Source organism: Ambystoma mexicanum, chromosome 10 (genome assembly GCF_040938575.1).
Source record: "Ambystoma mexicanum isolate Mex_15411 chromosome 10, UKY_AmexF1_1, whole genome shotgun sequence".
Classification (NCBI taxonomy): domain Eukaryota; kingdom Metazoa; phylum Chordata; class Amphibia; order Caudata; family Ambystomatidae; genus Ambystoma; species Ambystoma mexicanum.
In genome coordinates, this window is record NC_090932.1 from 632,613,706 (window position 1) to 632,626,378 (window position 12,673).

A 12,673-nucleotide genomic window follows, 5' to 3' on the forward strand; every position below is an offset into this window, starting at 1 on the left:
TATCAAAGGAGCAAGCAATCTGTACAGAGATGTAACCTCATAATGTTAGTTTGACCGCTTGATTTATGGTAAACGTTGGGAGCAAATGTATTATCTCAACTGTAACTGCTTTCGGAATGACACTCAGTAATTAGTATTTCCTCAACAAAGTATGAGAACTCAGATGCATATAGCTGTCAGCCCGGAAAGACGTTTGCTCTATGTGGTCACCATGTATAACTCTCTTCTCTCTTATGTTTGTATGTAATTCAAACAATATTACATTATACTTTATTTGCCTTAATCTATCTAATAAGTCTTTAGTTCTGTTCTATTCATTATATTATTTGGCAGTCATTTTTGAGAGACTTAGAACTTAAAATAGTGCAATATGCATAGCTTGTTCCCTCAATGTAAATGGAAACTCAGTGTTCCACTTATGATAACATATAAACGGGATCTTTGGTAAATCTACTCAATTTTATGGGTAGGGCAGGGCTTCATTATGTGAGGGAGAGGCTGTTCTACCTTTATTAGACATATTTCACCCCTGTACAGCTGGTTATCATGAATTATTTGGAGAGAGCATGACTGACTCTCTTCTGGATAAAGTAGTTTCGAGATTGTTACCTTGCAGATGGCGTTAATAAATCTTGACTAGAAGCAGCTACTCCTTTCTCTTGGAGAGGATCCCCTCTTTTCATCCTGTGAACATACAGCACTAGGTATTGGGCCTCATTGCGAGGCTGGCGGTAGCCGTGTCTGTAGTACAGGCACGGCTTCCGCTGGTATTCATTTTTTGCGGCACCCAGAAAAGGGCAACTACAGGGTCATTACGACCTTGCCAGACCGGGCAATTGCCCTTTTCTGGACACCAGAAAAAATTCTTCCCCATTCCCATTTGAGCCCAGTAGGGCTCAATGGGAATGCTGAGGGTGGTAGTACCGGTACCGTTAATAATGGTCCCGGTGGTACCGTCATGTTCTGTTCGCGGGTGCCGGTACAGCCACCAGGTCCGACCTGGTGGCTGCAAAGGCACCTGCAAGCAGAACTCGTAGTTTGCTGGTACGGTAACAACGGTACCACAATCTTACCGGTACCGTTGTTACTGTACTGGCAAACGCATAATGAGGCCCATTGTGTTTAATTTAATTTTGTATTCATAGTATTTATGTTTGGACAGGTTTTTTACTTTTAAAATGGGATTTCATATGGATTTCTGTTCTTATATTTGTATTTGCAAAGCATATTGCTAAGACAATAAAGATATGACGCCGATGATGCTATTGCATTTTCCAATTGTTTTTATTCTTAACTGCAGTGAGTCCCAGAAGTGGACTATCCTCTGGGCAAATCAAGATACTACTCTACGATCCAATTAACCGAAAAGGCTAAAAGACTTAAGTACAATCAGTCACGCATCTGTGTGAGCTAGACATGTTACTGACCCGGCACCACACTGTAATTGCATGTTTTCAACTGAGGCACAGTTTATAATATATCTACTATTCATGTCTTTAGTGAATGAAAAGTTGAACAGAAAAGTACCTCAGTTCAAGAATTGAATTAATCATATTTTGCAAAAGCAGTGCCATATCGCAAGATATGGCTTGCAGGATCTTTGCAAAAAGTTCAACATGTCCAAAATCTAGACATGATCAGTTAGAAGTAATCACCAGGCTCGGCCTGGTCATTAGGGCATTAGGGCATTAGGGCAACACCTGAAGATGTGCCCCAAGAGACCAATGTGGGCCAGTTTGCTGGGCCAATGTGGGCCACTTTAATAACTATGTGTTTCACTGTATTGATTGATTGATTGATTGGCTGATTGATTGATTGATTGATTGATTGACATTTGTTGGAAAAGACCATGATTTGTGACCATCTTGTAGAGAAACTGAGGCACTTAAAAACGTGTAATTGCAAAGAATTATCATGTAATAAGATACATTTCCAAGTTTCAGTAATATCATTTCAAAAAGTTCATCCGTTTCAAGGCATACATATTTATGATAATGTAGTCTATTTGATGAAGTCTAAACTTAACTAGTATTCACCAGAATTAATCGCTACTTCATTGGGTGATATAATTAAGTATTAATCATTTTTGCTTCACTGTTAATTTCTCCTAATGGAGGAAAAATTGTCCGAACCCACGCTGTCCCTTTAGAAATTTCATAAATGCTGGATGATTTATTCAAGATTATATGCCTTGTGATAAGATGGAACATGTTGTTAATGTTCCACTAACATATTTGGATAGAACTAGTTACATTCCTGTTAGTGGCATTTGGGCTTTTAACTTGTTTAGTGGCTCATTAATATTTAGTAAAAGGTACATCATCTGTCCAGAGGGGTCGGAAGTCGGCTATCCTTGCATACAAACTATTGTATATTTTGCACACTGCCTGGTAATTTATTCGGGTAAAAGATGGCACATGGTAATCAGTATGAAATAATTAACAGTTTTTATTGGATTGATTTTATGTTTGAGGACCCACCCTGGAATGCTAAATGTATGTATGTTAACACTGTTTCGATTTTGTGTAATTGTTTTGATTGTTTTGTATTGCTTTTTTGGCTTGTTTTTGCCTAAATAAAGCTGAACGTAAAGTAAAAGCTTTTCATACAATATTCACATCACTCATCAAATTCTTATTCTAAAATGTGGTTGCTTAAACCAAAGCTTAAAACATACATTCTTCATAACAATATATAATATACAGAATATACCTTTTCATTACTTCAACCTTAAAATCTATGCAACATAAAATCTTTTATTTTCCATGCCCAAGTGTGATATTGGAACAGCTAACAACAGACGTGTAATTAACTGTTTTACAGACCTTTAACACATCACCTATATGGTTTATATTTAGTGATCTCAATATGGGTAACAGCCACTGTGTTCTTGGTTTAGTGTACACTGGGTACAAGTATAGAAAATAGCTCACGGTTGCAAAGACTGGAGGCGGGTATCTGTACTCCTGCCCTCTATATGGCAGAGAAGAAGCACAGATCACCCCAGCAAAGATTCTTTATGTGATAGAATGGACAAGCAACCAATGGCTTAAGCTCTCAGGAGGTGATGCCAGCTGGTTCTTAAGCACAGTGTATCCCCAATCCCCCCACAAAGGAATGTCCACACACTATGTTATGTGCTGACACAGTTCTTTATATAAAAAACAAATAAGGATCAATATATATACACAATCAATAACACACTTTGTATTTTGGCAAATCTAATATGGCAAATATATACACAATGTCTATGTGGTACCACACTTAACTATTGACTCCTTTAAAATGCACTAACTGCTGACAGTTCTAATGGCATACAAATCAAACAGTAATGTGTATCAGCATAGGACATAGGAAGAAAGACTATTTGGGTTAAACAATGGCAGAATGGTACTTTAGCTACTAAGACACAGTTCTGTGTGATTATCCCCCCACCTGGGCAACCTCTAATAAAATATATTGACAAGCCCAGTCCATATATTTTTAAATAGTCTTGTTTACCAGTAAAACTGTTCTACTACCCCAATGTACCCTAGGTTAGCAGAGTTTCTTCGATGGTTTGTTGACGGATCCATCGAGGGTGGACTCCTTTTAAAGTAGGAGCTGCAGGGCGTCGAGATTCCTCACTTTCGTCAAGACAGCAGCTTCGATCATACCGGTGTGCGTCAACGATCGATCGTAGACATCCTGTGAAGACGCGGCGTGAGGTGCACCTCGATGTAAAGAATTTGTTGCCGCAAAGCAGTCTTGATGAAGAACGTAGGCCCGGCAGTGGGCGTCGGGAGTCGGCTTTGGTGTCGACGATCGGGACTTGACCACGGCTGGCTTTTGGATCTTCATTGGTCTGTGTCTTTGTGGACTTCCGGTGGTGGGATTCTCCTTGGTTCAACGATGACCTCGACTTTCTCGGGCGGGACAAAGTGGTCGACAGTGATGGCAAAGGAGCCTTTTGTTTCAATGTCCCTAGGCAAAAGGTGGAGCATTGCAGCTATGGTCATTGAGCAGCACAGTGTCAAGCTGTCCCTGATTTTGGGCAACATGACTTGGCTGGCTTCCTAGAGGTTATGGAAATCCTCCGAACCAGAGTCAATGGAAATGGATCAACGGTCTCGATGTCCAGGTGCTTCACTTTGAGATTCCTCAGCAGACCCTATCTCCGGTCGACAGCTTTCCAGGACTGGGTTCCAGGGTGCCTCAGTGAAGATAGGCTTCTATACGAAGTTCCCTCGTAGCTCAGGGAGGGGTTCCATAGCCAGGTCCTCCCTTGGATCTGTCCTTGACAGACTTGACAGCCTTCGGATTTCATCGAGGGAAAGCAGCAGCGAACCTTATTCTTCCAGCTGGGCTTCAAGGATAAGCAGCTTCAACTTTCAACTTCAGCTTTTGAACAATTTTGGTAAGCGAGAGGTCCCTAGATATACAGTTGTGTCCCTCATTCACACTGCTGAGCCAAGCTCAATTAGCCAATCAGTCAGAAGGGCATTAATGCAGTCAGGCAGCCAATCAGGCTCACAGTGCATTCAGGCCATTCACATCCACCCAAGACACCCATAACAAGGAATGTGGACTAGGGCAAGCACCCAGACTTTCGGCACACCACACTGAATTCATGTCAGTTTCAGGCAGGACTGTCTCATTCTTTGTGTCACACACACAGATACCAGACACCCATAATATGGATGCATATTGGTCACACACTTAATTCACCCAGGTCCTACCCCAAGGGTGTTCCCACAACATACAGTCACTGGGAAGGCTCCAGCCAGTCTGGCCTTGACTTCCCCACAATACCATATATGGTTCTTCCACCCAACAGCTAGTCAGGGGAAGGGGCAAGGGCAGGGTCAGGGCTTGCCAGGACATTGGGAAAATAAGGTAACAGGTAATAGAAACCAAGAGGCCACAGGGGTCATCTTGTCTCCTGTCAGGAATCCACTGATTCCTACGCCAGGGCCTGGGTACCCCAAAATGGAGGATACTCAGAGCACCTGTCAAATTCAGCATGGAGCTTCTGGGCCACACACAGGTGCCCAAACACAATACACTAGGGGTAAAGGGTTGTATCCCCACCCATGGGTGCCATAATGGTATCCCAAGGGTCTCTGTTCACCACAACCAAAAATAGAAAGTCCCACATGACTCCTGTGCAGAAAACAACACAGAACCCACATGATAAGGGAGTACAGGACAAGGACATGGAGGCTCTATCCCTCCAATGCATTTCCATCATCACAACGGTGTCATAATTTATAAAGATAGCGTGGACATTTAGGTGAGATCTTGGCTCTTCATTTTAAGTTTGCCAGTCTGGAAAAAAGTGCTGGTAACAATGGTTACCGGCACCTTTTCTGGACCACAAACTACAAGTCTGCCAGTAGGGGTAGTGAACTATCTACAGGCCAAACCGGCCAGCAGATTTTTCACTGAAGCACCGGTATTGTTACTAATGGTGCTAGTGCTTCAGTGTTCCCATTCCTGTGGAGTCCTATTGGAATGAAAAGTTACCTTTCCTACGCTGTCCGTAATATCCTAGTATCACTGGGATATTGGGTGGTGGAAGCAGTAAGGCGTGATTGCCGTTAGGCCGCCGGTAGCACAGGTGGCCTACAGGCAAACTCATAATGAGGGCCTTTCCATGTAGATGTAAAACTAGCCAATCGTAAAATTTCCATAGCGTAATTTTAATAGCAGTATCTTAGCTTGTCTATATTAAAAAATATCCAAACATTCCTCGAACCTTGCAGTAGATTTCATTATTAAAAATGCTGCAGCTAGGATTTGCTCATAGCCTTCCTCCAGGAGTTCTTTTAAAGCCCAACCTGTATATGCACGTATGACTATGCTCTTTGTCTGAACACTGTGTGTGTGGGGATTACTCCATTACTCCATACTTCAGATGAGCAGAGATATAATATTCTCTTCACAAATTTAAACCACAGTATTTGGTCCGACCCTAGTGGTAACACATCTTGCATATCTTTGCAATAGTGTGTCGATTCCTCACTCTTCCATATTTTGACCTAATATAACAGTCATTTAAATCAAATTGTTTAATATATTTTTCAATTCCATTGTAACCAGAATTGTAGAAGCACTTTTTGGACCTAATAATTCTTTTACAATTCTATTTTCCTTAAATTTGAATGATGTTAAATGTCCATGTCCCCATAATGCTACACAGTAGAATACACATTATAAACTTCCAATGCCTGCGTATTTGCTTTATTGTTAAGACGTTTATAGAAATTGACAACTAGCCTTTCCATGAGATTGGCCACTCCACCATCATGCCATTTATGCGAGATACTCACAGCCAAAATTCCCTTATCAAGTAACCACACTTTAACCATCCATTTGGTTTACAGACCTCCAGGCCCACTATGAACCTTCGAGGAGGACTTACCTAGCCTTCTAGACAACCACACAAAAGACTCCTCTCAGACTTTACTGATGGGGGACTTTAACTTGGGCTTTAATGACATTGACAACAAACATGCCTAATCAGTAGCAGCCATGGGCTCACACAAAAAGTCCTTACCCCTACCCATATCAAAGGAAGGACTCTTGACTGGGTGGCCGAGCTGAATTGCAACATTGCTATCACTAACACTGCACCGCAATCATGCAATCTTGGACGGACCATCATCTAATCTCCTTCTCCGCCACACTAGATCTCCTTAGCCTTAAAACTATTGTCATGGCACCACCACTCCCAACTAGAAGCAAAAAGGATAATACAGTGGAATAATTACTCCCTCATCTCCTTCCCTCCATTAACAACTTCGCCAGCAATGCAGACCCGAACCTATTAGTGGAGGTCTTCAACAACTCCTTGATTAAGGCATTGGACAGTATTGCACCTATCAAACTTCACAAAGGTATACACACTTTAATGGCTGGTTTACTCCCCAACTTAAAGAATTAAGGCTCCAAAAAAGAAAGCTTCAATCCACCTGGCGTCACTCTCCCACTGATGAAAACAAAGCTAAACTCCAAGCTTTACAAAAAAGAAATAATTAGCACAAAAAAGAATACCTTCAATGATAGAATCTCGAAGGCTAAGTCTAACACAAAGTAATTATTCACTATCCTTCAGGAAATGGAAGCACCTATCCTTCCCATTGACAACGCCCCGAAAGACAAGCAATGGTGCATCGGCATACAAAATGCATTGTCAAATAAAAACACTTCCCTCCAATTAAAAATATCAAATAAAAAAGCCTCACTGCTCCCATCTGAGCAGCAACCCACCGACCAAGCTACTCCGGTTAGAACCACCACACCCATCAGATTCACTAAAATCTCTATCCTTGAGACAGAGAAAATCATTCTCTCCCTAAAACCATCTAATTGCAAGGGAGATAGTTGCCCGGCCCAAATTATAAAGGATGCAGCTAAAGACCTAGCCCCTTTCATCTTGAAGCTTATTAATGCCTCCTTCAAGACTAACACAGTGCCCAACAACCTTAAAGAATCCTGGGTAATCCCACTGCTAAAAAAACAAACACTGGTCCCCTCTATCCCAACCAACTACAGACCTATCACGACTGTCCCCTTCTTACTAAAAATAACCGACAGAGTAGATTACCTTCAAATTCAGGATTACCTTCCAGCCAACCACTTATTAGGATCATGTCAATCTGGCTTCTGCCCTCTACATGGAATGGAAACAGCCTTAATAGACCTTAACACCCAAATCGACGAGTTGAAGGATAATGGGAAGACAGCTATGCTACTCCTCCTTGACCTATCTGCAGCCTTCGACCTGGTGGATCACGCAGTCTTTTGCAATCACCTCAGGTCGGCTGCCCATTTCTCAAGTGATGCCATAATTTGGGTCCAGTCCTTCCTAGCAAACCGCACGATGAAAGTCTTTTCCCCCTCAGCATACGCTGACCCCATACAAACATCATGCGGCATACCACAAGGATCCTGTGTCTCACCCACTATGTATAACATCTTTACTAAGTCCCTATTAGACAATTTGGACATACCGGGTGTCACCTACTTTGGGTAGGCGAAAGGGGAATGAGGATCTGGGTGTCATCTGCATAATTTGTTATGCAGATGACACCCAGATCCTCATTCCCCTTTCGGGCAACTTCCTTGAGGACACGGCCTTGGTAAACAAGATATACCTCCTCACTCAGGCATGGATGGAATCCCATGGCCTCTGCCTGAATGACGACAAAACTGAGATACTGATCTTAGGTTCAGAGACAAACCTAAAAAAGCTCAGCCCTAGTTCTGCCTCCTTCAATATTGACTGCAACTCTATGAAGGTGATGCCCGTCGTTAAAGCATTAGGCTTCTGCCTTGACTCCACATTAACCCTTAAGAAACAAGTTAACTCACTAGCCTCCTAAACTGCTTACACCTGCAACCTTTCTCTCCAAAACCAGCTGCATCACCTTGGCTAATGCACTCATAATGTCCAAACTGGATTATTGTAACACCTTATACTCAGGCGCTGACAATTACATCACTGACAAAATTCAAAGGCTGCAAAACAATGCCCTAAATATCCTCAAAAGAGAGTACATTACCAAATTCAGAAGAAATGTCCATTGTTTAAATATAAAGGATAGGATCCTTCTCAAAACATCTTCACTTACATCCAAGTCTCTGAACAATATAGCACCTCTATATCTCTCAGAAAGAATAATCCGGAGAACTTAAACATGACCAACTAGATCCGCCAATGCCCACCTCCTAGAGATTCCTAAATTCAAATGAGCCACAGCTGGTGGTTCTAGCTTCTCAGTCAACGCAGCCCTATCATGGAATGCACTACCTCTAGACATTATCTTAGGCTCTTAGGCTCTGAAGCTAATATCCAAAAACTCAGTCCAAACTACACATCCTTTAACATTGATAACAATCCCATCAAGGTGATGTCTGTAGTTAAAACCCTATGATTCTACTTGGACTCCTCTCTCACTCTCAAAAAGCAAGTAAACTCCCTCGCCTCATCTACAACGTACACCTGCAAAATCATCAGAGCCTCCAGACCATGCCTCTCGAGAGCAAGTCGCACCACATTAGCCAATGCTCTTATTATGTCAAGATTAGACTACTGTAATACCCTGTACTCAGGAGCCAATAAATATATTACAGACACAATCCAAATACTGAAGAATAACGCCCTGGGGGTAGCATTGAACATCCCCTACAGAGAGCATATTACTGAATTCAGGAAAGAGGTAAAGTGGTTGAAAATAACGGACAGAATTCTGCTCAAAACAGCTTCCCTCACCTCCAAATGCCTGAACAACCTAGCACCTCCATACCTTATGGATAAAATTACTAGGAGAACAGCCAGCCGCCCTACAAGATCCGCCAACTCATTTATGTTGGAGATCCCTAGGTTCAAATGTGCGACAGCAGGAGGAACTAGTTTCCCTGTTAAAGCTGCACAATGCTGGAACAAACTACCAGTTGACCTCAAGCTAGAACAACCTTACCCCAAATTTAGACATAAGATACTCAACTGGCTACACACCAATGACACCTAACTGACAAACCGCACCCCTATTTCCCTACACAACCTTGCTTCCACCTACTACACTATTGTCTGGTTAACAGTAGGTCACTCCGCTCTGTCATATCTGCATGCAATATGGATATTCTACAATGTAGACATGTAAGCTTTACACTCATATATGTACATGTAGTAGTGCATAGACTGATATTCATGACAATGCCTCCTGACTTACCAAGACCATTGCTTTGTATTTAATGTATACTGTACCTGTATCTTGCTTCTATTGCAATTACTGCTCTATGTATTGCTACCTTTGCACTGTAACAAAGTTTTAAGACTTCTTGTTTCTCTTGCGCCCGTCTACCCAAGGGCTTGGTGCGCATTACCAAACAAATAAATAAACAAACAAACAAACATTAGAACTGAACAACCTTACCCTAAATTCAGACTAAACATGTGAACTGGTTACGTACAAACGACTGCTAACACTCACCCACCTCACTAGTACGGCTCTAGATACCTGCCACCTATCTCTGTTCCACTGTTATCTGGCGGCCTCCTGGCAGTCTCGACCTACAGTTTTACCACACTGCCCCTGTTACCTACTGCACTACTTGACTGCATTATGTATATGTGACCGATTGCACCACGCCCTCACTGTAACTTGCAAGTGGTAGCGAGTTATCTCTGTATGCTTGTACCCATTGTATTTGCTGTAACTAAGATTTAAGTATACTTGCCCTGTTTGCGCCCAGCTACCTACGGGTTCAGTGTGCATCACCAAACAAACAAACAAACAAACAAACAAACAAACAAACAAACTCACCCAGCCTACATAAGATTAATAAAGACTTCTCGATCGGAGCTGACAAACCAATATTACTATTAAATCCTATGCCGAAATAGTACAAAATATCCATTCTCAATAGCAACATCATTAGTCGTAAATCTCATATTCCATGGACATACACCACCCTGGGCCTTACAGAACATTACCTTGGTCTTTCGTGTACCTTGGGTACTATATGAAAGCTGTCATTGGAGTTCCACTGGGACCTTGGAGATTAAGACTGTGAGTAGTAACTCCTTAGCACTGTACATTTCTGCATGATCTTTATATTCCAGACAAAAGAACTTACCAAGAAACATGGTCTAAGCCCAAGTGATTTTTCCAAAATTAGACCTTTCTCAATGCACCCCTTTCTCAAAGCACCCCTTTCTAGTAATACCTATGAAAATTGAAACTTGCCTGTCCTTGCACATTCATAATAAATTCCAGTCAGCATTCAGCCCAAGATGAACAACTAAAACTGACACAGTGAAATTACTTAGTGATGCTTTGCTACATTTGGATGATGGTTTACATGCCTTTTCCCTCTGCTAGAACTTTTTGTGATATTTGATAATACTGTGTAGACTGTGAGGTTTAACTTAATATGTGGGGAATAAGGATGGGGATACGGGGGGTCTTTCCTCGATTTGTTCATCTTCTTTAGCTTCGTAAATTGACAATTTAAGTTATTTGAGGCATTTGGCTCCATCAGTCTACCTATCCTCTGCAGAGCCTTGTGTTACTTCCTCTTTTTCAATTTAACATGTACATGGCATTATCACAAAAGGCAAAATCGAATCCATCACCAAGCAGACATCACTCAATTCTACTAGTTAGTCCTTACTCTTAGGAAATCTCTCAACTATGGACATCCTTAACTGTTTGGAAAACTGGATGGTAACATCCTCACATGAACAGAACCACCAGCTCGCAACATCAACATCCAAATTTGAAAATTGGTTAACAATTAGGCAAGCCCTGGAATCAATCCTTCATTCAGGTCACATGTAGAGATGTTCTTCTTGAAGATCTTCTTAATTTCTGCAAGCTCAGCAGCCCATGAAAAATCAGACCATTTTGCTTGGTTTCATTTCTATCAGCATGTATGTATTTATTTATGTATTTATTTATGGCATTTACGTAATGCCCAAGACCCAGGTTTATTACAGCGTTTGAACGACCAACGGTTGGCATCAAGTGTTCAGTAGGCTACATCATAGAACAAAGACATAGTAGTACAGGTAAGGTGGTAGGAAGTAGCAGCATAGTTGGTCGTCTTTATCAAGCAACCATGTTTTCACAAGTCTCCTATAGGCATGATAGGAGGGCTAATTTCTGATGTGGGGTGGCAGAGAGTTCCAGAGAATGGGGGTTGTGAGCTTGAAACTCACACCACCTGCTGTGGCAAGTTTGAGTCATGGACCAGGAAGGTATGATTTGATGAGCAGAGGTAATGTGATTGATGTTCCTTGGAGATACTGCTGTTCAAACACATGGGGGCTTCTTTGTATATGCAGCAGTGGGCAATGAAGAGGGTTTTGTAGTAAATGTGGGCCTATCAGTGAGTGCCTTTGAGTGCATCTGTGATGTGATGTGATCAGATTGACGAAGACCCAATGCAGCATGCATTGCTTTATTTTGTAGAAGCTGCAGTTTTGCGAGGTTGGTGGCTGATGTGGCTTTGAGAAGGACATTGCAATAATCCAGGTTACTGAGTATCAGGGCTCTGGCAAGCGTGAGGCAGTTATTAGTGGAAAGAAATTCTCTAATCAGTGCAATGAGTTTGGAGATATAAGCTGTTGAGTAGGTGAGGGTGTTCATGTGCTTTGGCATGGTGAGTTCTGCAACAAGATACACCTCTAGTGTTTTAACCTGTTTGAGGACTGGAAAGACAGAGTCATCAATGGTGAAGGAAGAGAAAGCAGGGTCAAGTAGTTTGAGGCAGTGGGAAAGGCCCACCATGAGTAGGTCTGTCTTGTCATCGTTAAGGCAAAGGTTGTTGTTGGCCATCCAGTTCTGGATAGCGCTTTAGACATTGTTGATTGTGGCAGTGTCCTCAGGGTGTGTGCTAGTGAGAGGGACTTGGATTTGTGTGTCTACAGCAAAGTTAGTGCAGATGATGCCAAGTAAATCCAACATGTCAAACAGGGTTTGGTATATGAGTTGTACAAAGTGGGTGAGAGAGAGGAGCCTTGGGGGACTCCAAACAAGACTGGAGTGAGATAAGCTGCAGAGTTTGTAATGAAGATTCTTGAAGAGCGTTCATTAAGGAATGATTTGGCCCAGTTGACAGCATCAATGGAGAAATTAAAATTGTAGCTGAGGGGTGAGTAGTGAATGCCATGGTCAACAAGATC